Below are 20,106 nucleotides of genomic sequence, written 5' to 3'. Positions count from 1 at the left end.
TGATTACTTCTGGCTCCCCAGGGTGTCCGGTTGACCGGTAAGTCCGTAACTCTGGTGTCCGTATCTTTGAGGTTCTACTGTACTTCTCTAGCTATCCGTATTGTACTGTAGCAAATCCCAACAACCTAACCCAGAGCCTAAAACCAGGGTGACACAGATGTCCAGAAAAAATAACAGTTTTAGCTCTTCAACCAATTACATACACAAGTGATTTTTCCCTTCTGTAGGAAAACCTGATTAACAAACCCCATGTCATCAAAATCCTCAACTAACTGAAACTCTGTCATGCTTCCCCACAATTTTCATATCAAATTGACCAACACATAGGATCTTCACCACATGCTGCGCTGGAGGGTTTTTAACCTGCCCTTCAGATATTTCTGCATGGGAACTGCACTTTATTTGCAAATTAAATCCAGAGGGGGGAAAAAAAGAAAAACATGTTGCCAGCTCCACTGACAGCGTGTGCACTATGTTTCATGGTTAAAAGGCTGAACTTCACACACTGGGCAACATTTATCAATTTTGAGGAACTTCTGCCCACTCCAAAATTCACCATTTCACAAAACTGTGTTTTGCAGCAAAATGACCATTTTAAATTTTGCTTGTTTCTGCAAAAAAAATACGGAATATGAATAAGTATCATGTTTTGCTTTACTGGGAACCTTGACAGGGAGAGAGCTTATGCACAGAGCTCTAATGATAGGCAGAAATGTGTATTTTTTAATACCACCAACTGATTTATTGATATATTATAAAACCCCTATAATCCACAAGCAGCAATTCAATTCCAGGCTGGTTGTCTGCCACCTACAACCTCTCACTGCTTTTCCACTTGCAGGTTCTCATCCTGACTAACATCATGTTTAAACCAGTAAATTAAAACACAAAATGAAGTAAAAATAGAGTTACTGGGCCTGGCAGTCAATTTGGAGAGGTATCTGCTGGGATCTTGTCTCTTTAAAAGTTCTGCAGTTCTGTGAATGACTGACAGTTAGGGGCGTTCGGCTAGTACTTCCCCCTGGACTGATTACAAACTAAGGAATAACTCAGAGAAAGCAGCGAGTGAGAGAAGCTCCCTGATCTGAACTAACCTCTGAACCGAGACTTCAGCAAACTAAGACACTCCTTAATCTGGAAAATGAGTTTTCTGAAGCAGAGAGAGGACATAGGCAGACATGAGGAAGAAAGCAGCCAGTTTCCCCAGTCCTGAAGATGAACATCTCCGCGTGTTTGTATGTGATTGAAAGAGAGCGCATGCACAGAACAGTGTGTTTGTGTGTGTGTGTGTGTGTGTGTGTGTGTGTGTCTCTCCCCCCCCCAGGCCAGAGAGCAGAGCCCCATGCACTTTCAAAGTGTCTAGAATTGAGATTTCTTTGTCTCCATTACCACATACTAAAGAGTTTAAGTTACCTCAACCAATTAGATGCTTAAAAAGCAGAAGTGTGAAAGTTAAATTAATGCAGGAAAGGAAATAATACTGAAGTACAGGGAGGCCCTAGTCATGGCCTGAAAAAAAAACTGAATTGTGTAGAAGATGAGAATTGTAAAAGCTGGCAAGAGGGGAAAAAGGCACCTTTCATGTTTGCTAGGGAAAGTATACTGATAAACTAGACAATGGCTTTCAAATATTCAGAGGAGCCACAGTATAGTAATGAGCTGGCTAGTGTGTATGTATACTACTGCCCTCTGCTGGATGGAATCAGAACTGCTCCACCGTATGTCATAGCCCCTATCTTTTTTCCTTTAGTTCAAACAGTACAAACCTGTGTTTTTTGAAGTTTAAGGATCTCAGTTATCCTCCTCACTGCCACCAAAAGTTCAGAATAGTCTTTGTTGTGCAATGTGATGACAGCTGCGTAGTATCCAAGGTTTATTACAATATAACAATTGATACATTGGCCAAGAAGCACCAAGGAAGAACTTTCTTCAGGACAAAAACCAGGAGAGAAAAGGGGTGAACGGGAACAGTTCATTCATCCATCCCTGACGTTTGTACTCTCACACATGGTCTTTTTCAGCCTTCTGGTTGTTGCTATTATTAGAAGCCTGGGGGAGTTATGTTTCTACCCTGCCAGTTGCTGATCATGTTCCTGCATAGACTGCACTGGAACAGGAGCTGTTCTGCACCACACACATACACACCTTCCATACCACAACTAGACTTTTGAAATTATTAATAGTCATTATCTAGCACTGCACAGGTCTGTATACATTAGAGTAAGACAGTGTCCCTGCCTTCAAGGGCTGACAATCTAAGTACCTCTAAAGGTTGCAATAATTTGTTTTTTTTTTAAATAACTGATTGGTAGTAACACAGCAAAGTGACATAGTTGTAAATAAGTCTGATTACTGATGCATCTCTGCTTGGTATGCAGCAAACAAGTCAGTTTGTTAGTACACAAAGTTTATTTAAGGTGATTTGTAATTGAAGGAAGGAGGAAGAAGGGCTGTTCTCCTTTAGCTAAAGATGTATGGCAAATGAAGATAGTCTAACTACAGGTACCTGAAAACAGAAGTCTTGTGATTATTAATTTATAGGAAGGACTGAACAAAGTGACCTGTTCCACCTTTCTTTTGTTTATATAAATGTTTAAGTCTTCCCCACAAGAAAAGAAATGGTGGCAAAGTTTTTTTTATTAGATCTGTCAGTTAATCGCAGTTAACTCATGCGATTAACAAAAAAAATTAATCACAGTTTCAATTGCACTGTTAAACAACAGAATACCAACTGAAATTTATTAAATATTTTGTATGTTTTTCTACATTTTTAAATATATTTCAATTTCAATTACAACACAGAATACAAAGCATACAGTGCTCAATTTATATAATATTTTATTACAAATATTTGCTCTGTAAAAATGATAAAAGAAATAGTGTTTTTCAATTCACCTCATAGTGCAATCTCTTTATCATGAAAGGGCAACTTACAAATGTAAAATTTTTTTGTTACATAACTGCACTCTAAAATAAAACAATGTAAAACTTTAGCACCTACAAGTCCACTCAGTCCTACTTCTTGTGCAGCCAATTGCTAAGAGAAACAAGTTTGTTTACATTTACAGGAGATAATGCTTCCCACTTCTTATTTTTACAATGTCACCTGAAAGTGAGAACAGATGTTCGCATGGCACTGTTGTAGTCAGCACTGCAAGGTATTTACATGCCAGATATGCTAAACATTTGTATGCCTCTTCATGCTTTGGCTACCATTCCAGAGGACATGCTTCCATGCGGATGACGCTCATTAAAAAAATAATGCGTTAGTTAAATTTGTGACTGAACTCCTTGGAGGAGAATTGTGTGTCCTGTTCTGTGTTTTACCCACATTCTGCCACATATTTCATGTTATAGCACTCTCTGATGATGACCCAGCATGTTGTTGGATTTAAGAACACTTTCGCTGCAGATTTGACAAAACACAAAGAAGGTACCAAAGTGTGCTTTCTAAAGATAGCTACAGTACTTGACCCAAGATTTAAGAATCTGAAGTACCTTCCAAAATCTGAGAGGGACAGGGTGTGGAGCATGCTTTCAGAAGTCTTAAAAGAACAATACTGATGTGGAAACTACAGAATCCAAACCACCAAAAATGAAAATCAACCTTCTGCTGGTGACATCTGACTCAGATGATGAAAATGAACATGCGTTGGTCTGCACTGCTTTGGATTGTTATCGAGCAGAAGCCATCATCAGCATGGAAGCATGTCTTCTGGAATAGTGGTTGAAGCATGAAGGGACATATGAATCTTTAGCGCATGTGGCACGTAAATATCTTGCAATGCTGGCTACAACAGTACCATGCAAATGCCTGTTCTCACTTTCAGATGACACTGTAAACAAGAAGCAGGCAGCATTATCTCCTACCAATGTAAACAGACTTGTTTGAGCGATTGGCTGAACAAGAAATAGGACTGAATGGACTTGTAGGCATTAAAGTTTTCTACAGTTTTATTTTTGTACATAACTTTACATTTGTAAGTTCAACTTTCATGGTAAAGAGACTGCACTACAGTACTTGTATTAAGTGAATTGAAAAATACTATTTCTTTTATTTTTACAGTGCAAATATTTATAATACAAAATAAATATGTTAGCACTGTATACTTTGTATTCTGTGTTGTAATTGAAATCAATATATTTGAAAATTTGGAAAACATCCAAAAATATTTACATAAATTGTATTCTGTTGTTTAAGAATGCGATTAATCACACGATTAACCGCAATTAATTTTTTTAATCGCTTGACAGCCTTATTTTTTATTAAATGAATTTTGGCTACAGGTCCAAAATTAGTTGACTGAGAACATTCATGCAATCACAAAATGAAGTGTGTTTCGTGGCTACAGGAAATTTGCTTATAACCTAAGAAGTCTGGAAACAGTCAGGAAACAGAAACAATGCCACATTACCTATATTAGCTAGCCAATCGCGTAGCTCAAATATTGAATTTTGACTGTTTCAGTAATGAATACTGCCATCAGTTACTACAGTGACAGGGACCCTATAAATATATAGGTTACACAGGTGAGATTAGCTATTTGCAAACAGTTTATAAGCAATCCAGAAGCTGAAAGTTGCATAAATTAAATCATTTTAAATAGTGAATATATTCAAAATAAATTGCAGTCCACCATTCACAAACAATTTGTGAACAGAAAAATAGCTAAATTGTTACAAAATGTTTGCCTGGCTCATGTAGCATATACTTTAATGTCTATTGGTATGAATGAGATTTTTCTGTTATTAATTACTATGTTCTCTCACCATTAGAACAGTGCAAGAAACTTTTGTAAAAGAGGGGAAAAACTAAATAGGAGCCTGCATGAAGGAACAGGTTTCAGAGTTAACAATGCATTACAAAGAATTAGGTAGCTCATACCTCTCAAGTTATTGTTTCAGGCTTTCTATATACTCAGGCAGACTTAGCTGTATCAGTTACAGTCCGGTCACATTACAAGGGTTCTTTTCACATACATCATTGCTAGAAACACACAAACATATTCAAAGATGAGATTCTGATACCATTACATGACTTCAAGAGTTGGGGCCGTAGGTCCATTCCTGTGCCTTAATCCAGCCCTGGTTGGGCATGTCTGCGCTAGAAATGCCTGTGAACCAGTGACAGCACCAGTGGGATTTTTTTTTTAATTCCCCTATGTAGGCAAGGCCTTTGTTGAGAATAGAAAGGGAGTTGAAATTTTGCTATGCAAACTGAAGGAAGCTTTCAGCAAGCCTACAGATTTCTGAATAGGCAAACTGTCAGGTTTACATAGATTGTACATGGGCAGAAACCTACTGCAAGTAGGGCAGGGGAGGAAAAATGGGACTGATGCAAAGTGGAACAAGTGATAGCGAGGTGCTACTATGACGGGTCCTCTAAAAATACTGATAGATTAAGTTATCCCCTCTCAATGAAGCTGTTGTAGGTAACCCACTATTCAGTGTGCATTACACATCCCCCTCTGTGCCAGATGAACAGAAAGCATGGGTCTATTACAGCTCTCAGCTACAGTATGGCTCTTTAGCTCAAAATGTGGAGTTTTATGCTTTAAGCTCTGGAAGCCTCAGTTCTGTTCTCAGTGAGCTGACCAAGACCTCAGCCACCTTACTATATTGTTCCACTCTGGGAGGGCAGTACGTTCAGGAAGGCCTGATTCCCCCTTGGGGTGCCCCTGGGTAATGTGAGTGTAAAGTGGATATAAAAAGCTACCAAGTCGCAGATGACTATGCAAGGTAAGTGGCTACACATGGTGCAAGGGAGTGGAGAATAGGTAAACAGGGTGAAGTGCTGGCCCCATTGAAATCAATGGGAGTTTTGCCATTGACTACAATGGGACCATCATTTTACCCAGCGCATTTGCCCTTTTGCAGAGCCAACCTATCTACATTGGACTGAAAAAAGGCCTAATATTTAATTTATGTACAGTATGCATGCACAGCCTTTTGCTGCATTGTAACTCTCAGGGTAGCCATCAGGCCTGTTCTCCAAACTTCAGCATTTTCAGGGGTTGGCTTTCTCTCTCTCTTGTTCTAAGGAGCCTCTCTCCTACCCCCATTCCCCACCTTACCCCCCATCTCTTCCAACTACTCCAACATTCTCGCTTTCTCTTTGCACCTTCCTTCACAGCATCCTCACCTGTCTCTTCTCTCCTTCTTTCCCCTCTCTCCTCAGCATGGGAGCTCCATCCCTCCCCCAAGACAGACCTCTTTGCTTCCCCCACCACCACCTACTGAGAGCTTAACGGCACCAGGGTCAAGAAGTTGGTTTCAGGGTTGATGTCACTGGTGGTGGTGTGGCTTGATGTTACAGAACCAGCTGAGACTCCTCCACCCTTTTCTGAGTGGCTGTTCAACTTGCTTAGTTCCACTGGCTTCTCCCCCGAGGTGAAGCATGCAGAAAGTAGTGAATGCTGAGCAGTCAGGCAGGGAAGAGAGGAGGGAATTTCAGTCACTGGCCTCCTGCAACCTCACCCAGAAGCTGAGGAAGTGAACAGACTGGAGCAGCAAACACAAAGGAAAGTTTTGCTGTTTTTAATATTGGCAGACGGGCAGAGAAGCCAGAGAGGAGGTGAAGGAAAGAGGGAATAGTTCAATAGATTGAGCTTCCAGCCAAAAGATGAAAGTCAGGTAAATCAGCAGAGAACCAAGAACCAGCGAAATCCATGTTTACTCTGGCACATCAGTTTCTCTTATGGGGAATCTGAACACGTTAAAGCAAGCACACTGAAGCAAAATGCAGGTGGCATAATCACTCAACTTTAATGGGCAGCTTTCTAGAACGTGTGCCCCTTGCAATCTCTCAGGTCAGCCGCAAAGTTCTTGATTTTACCTCAGTCCCACGCAGGAATTAACAAAATCTGCTTCACTCCATACACTTATGCTAAAGATATAACCTAACTCGCAAGCACAGTTTAAGCAATCCTTTCACCTACCCATCCTTCCTGAATATAGGAAGGCACAGCCTGATTACAACAAACGTAATGGGAATGCAGGGGGAAGGGAGTTGAAGTATGAGATAAGAAGAAGCTCACTATGGCTAGGGATCCATATGTGAAAACTTTGGCCTAATTTTCACCTATGAAAGTTCAGTATTCCTTCTTGTAGCCTTTTATTTTATTTAAAGTGAATTTTGTAATGTGGTATTACACTACTGTGGGTTCAGCTCTGCTGTCTACAGTTTCAAGCTTAACAGAGTGAAAGTCACCTCTGCTAGTTGATTCAGAATTAGAGTCTCTAGAAACACAAAGACCAAAGGTAGCGACCACATAGACATTCACAAGTACAAGGTCTGCTCTACACTGTTTTATTAAAGTTACAATTAAAGTTATGATTACCCAAGCATATAGAAATTCTACACAGACCTGTGCACAAGTTACAAATATAGTTATACTCATATCCTTAACAACAGTGTTAGGGTCTGATGGTCTCTTATGGTTTGATAATCAGGGATCAAAGAGGGATCAAAGAGGGATGGTTCATGCTGGAGTCTCCCATAAGGAGCTCCATTTTCCCATTCTGGGCATCCCCTTTTTATAATATGATTCTGTCTGTACCTACATTCTGCACATAAAAGTGTCAACCCTCTTTACTCTTACTGGTCTTTGTCCCCTGGCTACTTAAGGGACCCCAATTTTCTATAGACTGTATAAGTTCTCTTTATTCTCATTAGCATTGACGCACAACCTGTATCCTGTGGTTAAGATACACATTGGAGAAAGATGCGCCTTTACAGTATTTTTATTATCTAATATTAATCTTCTGGGTAATTTTTCACAATCTTACCAGTTGGAAACTCTATTCCCATAATCTTAGGGCATCGGGTTATTTTCCAGTCACTTATATCATCATTTCTTGTCTCCAAGGCCTAAGATAGCTAAGCTAAAGTCATGCAGGCCTCAGCCTACAGGTTCTTGCATTTCAGCTTGTCTTACTCATGTCTAATACTTAGTTCCTCTAAATACTGATCAATTGTATACTTTTATAATCCTACAAATTAACTCTAATTAACATACAATGAATATGTATGATATAACATATTGATTAATCATAACATCACACAATAAATGAAGAATTACTCAAATTGTTGTCTACATTCTACCACCATGCCACCCCAGTGCCGATTTACCTGTTAAAGGACTCGTCCAGTGCTCAACTTTCAGCATATATCAGTAGGTGAAAGCTTACTGTATGAGCTAGATTGCATTGGTGCTGGCAAGATCTTGTACAGCTGCCAAGATAGGACTGAGATAACCAGGCTTTTCACTTTTGGACTCAGATTATGTTGCAGGCGTGATATATTCCATCTCATAAGGGCAGAAGGCTGCCTATGGATCTCTTCTTTTCTTGGATGATGTTTTACACAGCAAAAGAGACTCAAAGCAAAAGAGCTAAAAAAGCCTTATTTTCTCTAGGCTGCATATTATATTCGGTATATATTTTGTTTACACTAGGAAATGACACTCCAATTACGTCTATCCAAACAACGCAGTGTCTCTATTTCATACTCTCCAAAGTGATAGCATGCTCAGATAACTGGCACAGACTAGTGCCTTATTCATGTCTTTTTAGAGCAAGGGTCCTGAATAGCATCACCTAGTTTTCAGTAGTGGATCATACTAAACCAGACCGGAGATGTGACTCCTATAAAAAGTGAACAGCAGAGGGGGACAACAACAACAACAAAAAGGCATTACATTAACAGTAAGGTCTTTGTTTTAATTTACAAAAGCAAAAGTACTCGTCAAAGCTGCCGCAGGACCCATAGCTCACCAGAAACTACAGCACAACACTTCCCACTGTTCTGAGACCACCTGATACAGGAATATATGCGATGCAACACTTTAATTCTAGGGCTGAGTTACAGTTCTGCAGTTTTAAGCCAGAATGTGATTGATTCTGTAGTTTTAAATTTAAACCTTGAATGGTTTGGGGAATAGGGAAAAGTTCTGGGGGAGAAACAAGGGACAGATCTTAAACCAGTTACAAAGTTTATTACTAAAAAAAAAACAGAATGCAATTTTACATTAACAGGATAAGCAACAAATATTTTCTTCACTCTTCAGTACAACCTTCACTTTTTCCTTATAGTTTATAGTGTTTTTCTTTTATATAGATATATATTTAGACATTATATAAATATATACTATACAGGGGCTAGAACAGAGGAGGTAATGATATGTCCACAGTTAAAGTTGTATTGAGACTTGCCCTTACAGCAGGACTAAAATTCTCCCATTTCACACTTCGATTAAATGAATTTAGGCTAGGATTTCTAAGTGCATAAGTGACTCAGGAACACAAATCCCACTGAAAATCAAAGTGTTTTTGTTTGATCTTTTTAATCTCCCATTTAGTCTCCATATTCACTAACTTTTGCAGAGGAAAGATTTTTTAATGTTCCCTTGTAAAAATCTTGCCTGGATCAATCTTTCATTTTTAATTTTATTTATTGGCTGCTCCCTCCAGCTAAACAACCCTGGTCCCCAGAGACTCCAAACCTCCTACATACCCTGACAAAATCTCAAACAGTGGCTACTTTTGAAATATTAAAATTAAAGCTCACAGTGATTCCCTTATTCAGACGAATGGAGACAGCAGGAAAACTTATGGAACTGCTTTTCCAAGGCTACAGCAGACAGCTTGTATATGTGTTTGTATCTCCCATAACTCTCCCTGCTCCTATGACCCTTACTAGCCCCTATTAATGAAAAGTGTTCAAAGGGCAGGAAGGCAGGGAAGCCCAAGTTGTCAGGCACCCATAACTTAAAGCTCATACTTCTGCTCCTGAGGTATTTTCAGCTGGAAATCGCTCCATCTCCCTCTCCTCCACTCCTCTCCCCCTCCCCATGTTCCAGCCTCTATCACTAACAAGAGGCAAGAAGAACGGAGGGGAGTTGCCAGCTGTTGCAATTTTATCATGAATCTTGCACTATTTGATGTTTTTCCTCAAAGCCCCAGCTCACAGAGTCATGTGATATTAGACTCTTAGCTTTCATTTTAAATAACATTTCCAACCCACATAGAAAAGCTTGAAAAGTCAGAAGGAAAAAATATAAAGAATCCACTTTCTTTTAAAATCTCATGATTTTGGGGGGCCTGACTCACCATCTTCAAATGTTTGTGGCAATACTGTTTGCAGTCCTCAGAGGCAGAGCTAATAGCGCTGCAATAAAGCCAGGTTCCCTCTAGTGAATTTCCTGTGGTACCCTAGAGCAGTGGTTCTCAACCCAGGGTATGCATACCCCTGGGGGTACGCAGAGGTCTTCCAGGGGTTACATCAACTCATCTAGAGATTTGCCTAGTTTTACAACAGGCTACATAAAAAGCACTAGCCAAGTCAGTATAAATTAAAATTTCATACCAACAATGACTTGTTTATACTGCTCTATATACTATACACTGAAATGTAAGTACAATATTTATATTCCAGTTGATTTATTTTATAATTATATGGTAAAAATAAGAAAGTAAGCAATCAGTAATCGTGTGCTGTGACATTTTGTATTTTTATGTCTGATTTTGGAAGAAAGTAGTTTTTAAGTGAGGTGAAACTTAGGGGTACACAAGACAAATCAGACTCCTGAATGGGGTACAGTCATCTGGAAAGGTTGAGAGCCACTGGGCTAAAGGTAAAGCCATGAGCAGGTTCATCAGACAGGAACTTCTGCTGCAGAAGGCAAGGACCTCCCACTTAGCCTTGGACAGCTTGGAGGTGGATAACGAACACTTACTTTCTCCTCCCCCAACACTTCCATTTGCGTTCTCTGTCCTTCAGTTCCATCCCTCCTCCACAGCTATTCTTCCCATGAACATGTTCATTGAGATATCACTTGTAGGTGATCAAAGGGAAGTTGATTGAGCCTGTGGAGGGGACTAATGTATGGAACATAGAGAGGGTGCCGAGTGACTTATCTAGCTGGTTTTTAGCTTTTTACAGTATGCAGTCTAGCAACCTTAAATCTAAATTAATGAATTGCTTATGTGTGGGATTGGGAATGTATGTCATACATATAATGTAACATGACCCACTGTCAACATCACAGAGAAACAGGCATAGAAATACTGTACTGAAATAATTTTCTCTTTTCATATCATAACATCATAGAAGCATAGTAATGGGCTCACGGAGACTTGTGGTACATTGCTTTCACATCATAATCTCACATAGTACTGGCATTGTAATTAGGGGTGGACTGTTCCCAAAAGGTTTGAGGTACAGTCCAGTTCAGTTAAACCTCTACAAGCAAAGATGCTTATCTCACTTTATCCTATGTGAAGTCTCTTCCTCACCGTCAACCCTCTCTACAGCCTCTCTTTCTCCCACTCCAACTGTAGCCTTCTCCTCACCCTCTGCTCTGTCCATCCCTCACCTTTCTTCCCCTCTCTCCTGCTATAATTTGTTCCTTACCTGATACATCCCATCCTGAATCAGATCAATTGCATTCTTACCTCTTTCTGTTTTAGGTATTTCCCAATGCAATTACTAATCCCTCCCTTGCCACCCTGTGTATTTTCCCCCATATACAACACTTTGTTTTTCCCCCCACCCAAGGTCTGTTCTGCTTCCAGCACTCTCCTCCAACCGCCCACAAACCTTTGCTTATCTCTCCCCACCCCGAGCCCATGAGAGGGTCTCACAGCAGGTCTGGCAAAATGCTGGGTAAGCTGCAGTGCTCAAGCCTTGTTTGGTCATAACACTTCAATGACGCATTGTGCATCTGCAACCCCCTGGAAACCCTGAAGTATATAAAATATGGCAATGGCAACCAGCCCAGAGGAAATAATCAGAGCTGCCGATGCTCTGCCAAGACTTTTGTGAGAGATCAGCAAAGGTAAGAGGGAGCCTGCTGGAAACCATCAGGCTGGGAGAGACATGAGATCAGTGATGGGGGTATTATATTTAAATTAATCCAGACAGTCAAAAAGGTTTTATGCTATTGGGACAGGGGGGAGAGATTTATTTATTTTGGCAGAGGGAAAAGGGAAAAAAGAATTTTAGGACATATTATTGCTATTTTATATTAAAGCATCACTATACAAACATTTTTGGACCAAATTTTGATGTCAGATACACATCTTTAAATCTGGAATAAGATTGTTGAAGTCAGAGAATTCCTAGAGAAACTGGGATCAAAATCTGACCATCTAGATTTAAGTAATTTTTTATTCAAATACATATTTACTCTAGCAATTTTAACACGACATTTCAGTCAAATAGGATATGAAACTCCACTGCTGCTGAATAATAGAGCTGGATGAACTGATTGAGGTAACATTAGAGCCATCCCATCCTTGTACCTTTCCCCATTTTTGGAATAGACCTTGAATCAAGCTCCATCCATGCCCAGGTTTTGAAATGTTGAAACTCAAATTTTAAACTTTAATTCTAACCTCTGTCTTAGACCAGAATTGGAAGCTGTAGAAGTCACACTCAAAAAAAACCTGTTTTCAAGAAATTCCCAGTACTAATATGCAGAGTCAGATTCCAAATGTTCTAATGAGCTTCAAACAAGCATCCAAAGTTTTGAATGGTTACCAGAATCCACAGTCCAGCCTTTTCAGGTTTTCTTCCTTGCTGAAAACGGGTTTACAATGAACACCAAACTCAAATGGTAATTTGAGCATCAAATCAATAAAAGCACATTATATTGGATAACTTTAAAAAGCTATAACAACTCAGGGGCCTAAAGCACTTTTCCGCTGACTGTTGCGAATCAACCCCAGTTTACATGCCAGTAGCTAGGGTCACAATGCCATTACATTTGTAAGCTAAGCAATCTGGGGATATGGACACAAATTTAGCTCCCAATATCAATTTCTTCTGATTCCATATCCCTGTGTATCACCTGTCTCCAATCCACTGCAGGGCAAATGTCTGCAGAGGGTGGCTTCTATGGTCATGCTGAAGGGTTTGGATTTACTTAGGTTGCAGAGGTCAATATGTCATATGAAACCAAAAAGGAAAAATCATACAGTGCAGTTTTTGTTTGCTCGGAGCTTCTCTAGCTAATAACTAGAACAGCTCTCCTGCTGTGTGATGCAGACATACTGTATATACTGTTGCCATTTTACATGCATAGTATCTAAAATTCACACATTTTATTCATTTTTACAATTTTGAAACTAAGTTAGTACTTTTATTTTCCCAGCTTCTCCAGCAAATCAGACAGGGGTCCTACAGACAACAGCTTATATTTAACAGCCCTTTTTTTATTCAGCTCTGAGTGCTAAGCACCTTTCAAAATCAAGCCTCTGATACATGTCTAAATATAGATTTAGGAGCTTAACTTTAAGCACTCATTTTTAAAAAATGTTGGTCCTATTACATTGTTGCTCCTTTTCAACCTGAGTGGCTAGTCAAAGTTCGGGGCCCTGGGATGTTCCAGTTGGAAGTAGAAATTGATGGCATTTTGTGTGATGCAATCTTGTTTATGTACAATGAATGTACAAACTCTTGTCTCTCTGAATGGAGAAGGAATTGGGAACAAAAGGAGCATTTTCTTAGCTTACAGCCTCCAAACCTCTTTATCCAACCCCAGACCCAAAAGCGCTCTCTCTCGAGCTTTTTCCAGGGTCATGCTGTGCTTACAGGCTTCTGGTTGGCTATCTTGCCTCTCCCTCTCTCTCGCTGTTCTTTTCTATCTTCAGTTTCAGAAGGTATTGGCGTAGGCCTTTAACATCTAATTATAACCTATATTACATATAAAACCCCTACATTCAAAAAAATCAAAGTAAAAAAGTTAGGCAATTAAAGTTACTTATGCAATTTGCTGTGAACACTTCAGAATTGCATATTTTCATTCTGTTTTTATTTTTGTGGATACAGTGCAATGAAATATACTGAAACATGCTGACAGTACTGAAATGTAACAATCAAAATCAAACTGTGATATACAACAGACCCTCCCCAAAATATAGCTGTTAATGGTTTTCAGCTCTCTGATGGAATTAATGAATAGGAACAACAACAATATGGTTTTGAAAATACCGTTTCTTTAAAGCAGAATTTAGAACTTCTGGACCAAACAGGACACTAAGTAGAAAATTTGTGACAAGGATAATTTTTGCTGACCCAGGTCAGATTTTCACACAGTAGTTCAGAGGGTTGGACTCTGACAGAATGATAGTTAATATGATTTGTGGAAATTAGGTACATTAAAGAAATCTACTTTAACTGGATATTTCTTGGCTTTTAAGAGATTGCATAAGGAGGCTTTTCACCGAAGCAACCTTAATGGTTACCAAAGATTTGTTTGTTGGAATATATACACAATCAATACAACCAATATTTGATATTATATGTATATAATTACATACAACAACTACATTAAAAGATCGTTATTAGGGTCCTTCAGTTTTCCCTCTGCCCTCCACATAACATGCTCCCTGATCATAAAGACTCCACCCAGAGCAGTGGTTCTCAAACTTTTGTACTGGTGACCCCTTTTACACAGCAAGCCTCTGAGTCTGACCCCCTTTATAAATTAAAAACAGTTTTTATATTTAACATTATTATAAATGCTGGGGGTGAAGTGGGGTTTGGGGGTGGAGTCTGACTGCTCAGGACCCGCCCCCCATGCAATAACCTTGCAACCCCCAGAAGGGTCACAACTCCCAGTTTGAGAACCCCTGACCTAGAGCATGGTCCCCAACCAGACCATGGACACAGAGATTTCATTTAAGTGATTGTATATATAGCACTGTTCTAGCCATAGCTTTGTGGCTGTGGAGAGGGTGAGAGGTATATGCCCTAGGGCAGGACTTATATGGTTTGAGTTTTGAAAGACTCCTTGTGTCTCTGTGGTTTAGAATTTTAAAGCAATACCCAACAGTCTCACTATGTATATGTGGCTAAGAGTGCCTCCCCCCACCCTCCCACTTATGACAGGAAGTAGAAGCAGGAGGGGACATGCATAATTGGGAATCTCTCGACCAATTTTTGAGACATACTAGCCCTGTTATGCCTTATTCACTGAACATCAACCAAACCCCACACTGGATACAGAATTACCAATTTCCTCATAGGGTTGTTCAACAACATAGCATCTAGACCCCACAAATAAACCCTTACAAGTCCCTGCTGAGTTACCAAAGTATAATTATCCCCATTTTACAGATAGGGAACTGAGGCTTAGGGAGATTAAGGCTAAAATTTGCAAGTTTTCACCAATTTGAGATACTTAGGGCCTGATTTTTCAGAGATGTTGAGCATCTGCAGCCCCCCGGGATTTCAGTTGCAGTGAGAATGTTCAACACTTCTAAAAATCGGGCCCTAGGTGTCTGAAGTGGGGCACCCAGAAAATGAGAACATGATTAATAATCATCATCTTTTTGGGAAACAACACGTAGGACATGTGCAGCAGAGAGAGAGAGAACCAAGTTCCAGGTCTCCTACGTCTCAGTACACTACCTTCACCACAATACCATCTTCTTTTCTCCTCCAGCCATCTCCCTCATTCATGCACATCTTCCCACTTCTGCAACAAAAAATTTGGGGCCATCACAGAAAGCAGCTTCAAGCACTTAAAAAAAGTGATTCTTTCTTTGAGCACCCTTCATTCAAGACACTGGATAAGGCAGGGATCCTGTGGAAAAAATAGTTGGGGAGTCCTGGAAGGAAGGAACCTGACTCCCAGCCTAAAATGAGGTGGAATTAGGAGTGGGTAACCTGCTTGGGCACTTGGTCAGGGGGAAGTAAGTTGTGAGTCCTCTTCCCCAGAGAGTTGTGTAAAGGGACTGGTGTGGGCCCCCAAACACAATTGAATGGCCTGAGGGCTGCCAGGCTGGATTACATTGTCTGTTCTAGAAACAAATTGAATATAGTTTTAGAAACAAAATGATAAAACACCAGTATGGTGTTATTCCCACGTTCCCTGAGTAGTGCAGTAAAATCTACTGATTTCAGAGGTGATGAACAGATGTATCAAAATCTAAGAAAATTACACATTTTTATGATGAGGGACTCCTATGAACACAGATTTCAATGTGGCACAAACAGATAATTGACCAGTTCCAGCTTTTGACACAAAAATACGATGAGGATTTTCCCCTCTGGATTTTAACTGCAGAAGAAAAGAGGCTGTCACCTAAACTTTATCCTCTGTGACAAAGTTCCTGCGCTACCTTGGCGGGTCCTGCACTCATTGGCGGATTTGCTCGCCTTGGAGCTTCACGGCAGCCCTCAGCTTGGCCGTTTTCCTGAACCCACAGTCCAGGTCGACTCCTCCTGTGTCTGGCCAGGAGTTGGGAGGATTTGGGGGGAACCTGGGCCCACCCTCTACTCCTGGTTCCAGCCCAGGACCCTGTGGACTGCAGCTGTCTAGAGTGCCTCCTGGAACAGCTGCGTGACAACCACAACTCCCTGGGCTACTTCCCCATGGCCTCCTCCCAACACCTTCTTTATCCTCACCATAGGACCTTCCTCCTGGTGTCTGATAATGCTTGTACTCCTCAGTCCTCCAGTATCTGCATTCTATTATTCTCCTATAGCCATCTGGCCTGACCCTGTCACACCTCCTTTCCCCTCCCACCATCCCTCCCAAATTCCAAATGAACACACATAGATCATGTCTGGCTCTAAATGTAAATATACAGCCGTAAAACAGAGCTAAAATTAAAAGACGAGTCCAAGGAACAAAAACAGCCAACAAATGTATCTTGTTAGACTGCTCTCAGAATAAGATTTTTATCAGGAATGTTGTTGTCAGAGGACACCAGAATAATTTTCTCCTAATAAATTTCTATCTTATGCAGAGAGGCTACAATTCAGCCAGTAAGAGGCAAACTCTTGGGGTATGACTCAGTCAGTTCTACTACCACTGGATTAGATGTGTGTCCACGTTTCAAAATACAGTGAGCTAACAGATCTCATAAAAGGGCTTTGAGGTATTTTTAAAAACATAAAAAGAAAAGGAGTACTTGTGGCACCTTAGAGACTAACCAATTTATCTGAGCATAAGCTTTCGTGAGCTACAGCTCACTTCATCCGATGCATACTGTGGAAACTGCAGAAGACATTATATACACAGAGACCATGAAACAATACCTCCTCCCACCCCACTCTCCTGCTGGTAATAGCTTATCTAAAGTGATCACTCTCCTTACAATGTGTATGAAAATCAAGGTGGGCCATTTCCAGCACAAATCCAGGTTTTCTCACCCTCCTCCCCAAACACACACACACAAACTCACTCTCCTGCTGGTAATAGCTTATCCAAAGTGACCACTCTCCCTATAATGTGCATGATAATCAAGGTAGGCGATTTCCAGCACAAATCCAGGTTTTCTCTCACCTCCCCCACCCCCACAGACTCACTCTCCTGCTGGTAATAGCTCATCCAAACTGACCACTCTCCTTACAATGTGTATGATAATCAAGTCTTTATGCAAGGTAGCCTATTTCCCCTTGTTTTTTCCTACCCCCCCCCCCCAGACGTTCTGGTTAAACTTGGATTTATGCTGGAAATGGCCCACCTTGATTATCATGCACATTGTAGGGAGAGTGGTCACTTTGGATGAACTATTACCAGCAGGAGAGTGAGTTTGTGTGTGTGTGTGTTGGGGGGGGTGGTGAGAAAACCTGGATTTGTGCTGGAAATGGCCCACCTTGATTTTCATACACATTGTAAGGAGAGTGGTCACTTTGGATAAGCTATTACCAGCAGGAGAGTGAGTTTGTGTGGGGGGGGGGGGCGGAGGGTGAGAAAACCTGGATTTGTGCTGGAAATGGCCCAACTTGATTATCATACACATTGTAAGGAGAGGTTTCAGAGTAACAGCCGTGTTAGTCTGTATTCACGAAAAGAAAAGGAGTACTTGTGGCACCTTAGAGACTAACCAATTTATTTGAGCATGAGCTTTCGTGAGCTACAGCTCACTTCATCGGATGCATACCGTGGAAAGTGCAGCAGACTTTATATACACACAGAGAATATGAAACAATACCTCCTCCCACCCCACTGTCCTGCTGGTGGGAGGAGGTATTGTTTCATATTCTCTGTGTGTATATAAAGTCTGCTGCACTTTCCACGGTATGCATCCGATGAAGTGAGCTGTAGCTCACGAAAGCTCATGCTCAAATAAATTGGTTAGTCTCTAAGGTGCCACAAGTACTCCTTTTCTTTTTGCGAATACAGACTAACACGGCTGTTACTGTGAAACCTTTAAAACATAGTAGTGCTAAAAGCTTACCATTTACTTAAAAAAGATTTGGTTCTTTTGGTTATTGCTGACTTTTCCTTTTAATTCAGAGGAAGGGAGTATGCATAATTTCACATTCCTTGCAAAGCTGAAAGAAAAATATTGGTCTAAATAGGGCTTTATCTTCTTGTGTTGCTGCTTTGATTCACAGAAATTAAAATACATTATGTTTTTATATTGCATTACTTGCAATTCCTCTGAAATATTTATTCTCTCCCTTTAAAAATGTCTGCGAAAATAAGTGTGTGTTAGGATATTAGAGGATTAGTTCAGTCAAACAGTGCTAATTATAGGTTTAATTGCTTATATGTGAAAGTCATTTATTTAAATTAGCTGCATCAAACATACAGTGTGCCCAAAAACTGAAACATTGTGGTACTGGAAACTAGGTTTGTTTGTCCCCACCCCCCCAATAAACAGGACATGCAAAAAAAAAGAAGAAGAAGAAGAAGAAGAAGAACAATGTCCCTCTATGTACTGATCAGCGAATGTGTTTAAACCCTAAGCTCCCTCCTCCTCTCCCCCTGGGGTCAGAGAGCAGCCTCATTTGAACAATGACTAATGGAATGCATTGAAATGTGTGGGGGGTTGCAAGGAGAAATACTATTCAAGCCAACAAACTTATTTCATTTGTGATTTAGAGGAGCACTACACCTTTTCCCTGAACTTCTTCAGGGAAAGAATGAATGGCCATCTCAAGGTTATGTAAGAGTTGATATTTGGGATGGAAGACATTGTACCACATTAGGTTTTAAATAACTAGGGTTTTTGTCATGTCACAGGAATTCTGCAAAGCAAAAATGTTGCTTAAACGGCACAAAATCCAGTCAGAGACATTCAGGAGTAAGGTGAGTACAGCAGTGATTAAATGAATACGTTTATGAATGAACAAATACATTGTATTAATACACAGACTGATAATATTACTACAGTGGGATGGACTTGTATTCTGATCTGAGAAGGAAAAAAAAAAAGAGCGAAAAGCCAAGGAAGCCTGCTGATTTTCACCATCAGGAAAGCCTAGGTAATTAACATACAGAGGAGTGCCTGGCTGCCCATCCCTCTGTCTTCTTGTGGTGACAAAATAATGCATATGAGATATTCTTTGTAAAAGGAACAAAGAGAAGCAGAAGACCTGGTACTTCCTCAGGTGAGACATATCAAGTTTTCATGTTCCATATCTCTGCTGCTTCAGTACTCAAGTTGTATCTGAATGTTATTGCATTTTTCTAAACCTTCATGTTGATATTAAGCTGCAGTATTCTCAACCACGTTATGGAAGTACAAACACAGCAGCAAAGCGTGGTGACTGCAGAAAGCTCCTCTTAATTTAATAAGGGTTTTTAAACAGACTGCTATGCCCCATTGACTGTGCAGGAAAGCTATTTTTGCAGAAGAAGTTCCCAGCTCATGAATATCCTTGTACACGTCTCTATGCATTCCCTTCCTCCGCATCCCCTTCCCCTTTTCCTGCTGAGAGGGTCACATAGCCATAGGAGAGCCTGCCCCCCTATTTACATATCAGTGTGCAGATTATACACTGAAGAATAGTACTGCAGTTTACCGCTTCCAATTTTTTTTAACTTTAAAAATCTCGTTTGTATGAATCTATTTTTATTTTGTTTTTAGTTTGGCATAAGAATTCATTCTGAGTTAGGATGTGCCTATATAAACAATTGTAGTATTTCAGTTTTGTGCTGTATAGTGCCTTGCCCTTGAGATCTCACAATGTGAAAATGTTTACAAACTTTACCAGTTTCAGAGTAGCAGCCGTGTTAGTCTGTATCCGCAAAAAGAACAGGAGGACTTGTGGCACCTTAGAGACTAACAAATTTGAGCATAAGCTTTCGTGATGAAGTGAGCTGTAGCTCACAAAAGCTTATGCTCAAATAAATTGGTTAG

The 20,106-nt window shown here is 40.2% G+C and overlaps 1 protein-coding gene and 1 long non-coding RNA gene across 4 annotated transcripts in view; one reads left to right on the top strand and one right to left on the bottom strand.

Moving 5' to 3' along the window:
• LDB2 (LIM domain binding 2) overlaps positions 1-20,106 on the bottom strand; it is a 490,344-nt gene that overhangs the window by 288,023 nt on the left and 182,215 nt on the right. The gene's annotated exons all lie outside the window — the stretch shown is intronic.
• LOC311520173 overlaps positions 18,862-20,106 on the top strand; it is a 48,908-nt gene continuing 47,663 nt past the window's right edge. Inside the window, exons 1-2 of the long non-coding RNA XR_014711500.1 lie at positions 18,862-19,052; positions 19,137-19,354. This is a non-coding gene — a long non-coding RNA (uncharacterized lncRNA). The remainder of the gene's footprint in view (positions 19,053-19,136; positions 19,355-20,106) is intronic.

This window comes from Lepidochelys olivacea, assembly GCF_965140295.1.
Source record: "Lepidochelys olivacea isolate rLepOli2 genome assembly, chromosome: 4".
Lineage (NCBI taxonomy): Eukaryota > Metazoa > Chordata > Testudines > Cheloniidae > Lepidochelys > Lepidochelys olivacea.
Note: the sequence above shows the minus strand (reverse complement) of the source record. Positions and strands in the feature narration are given on the sequence as shown.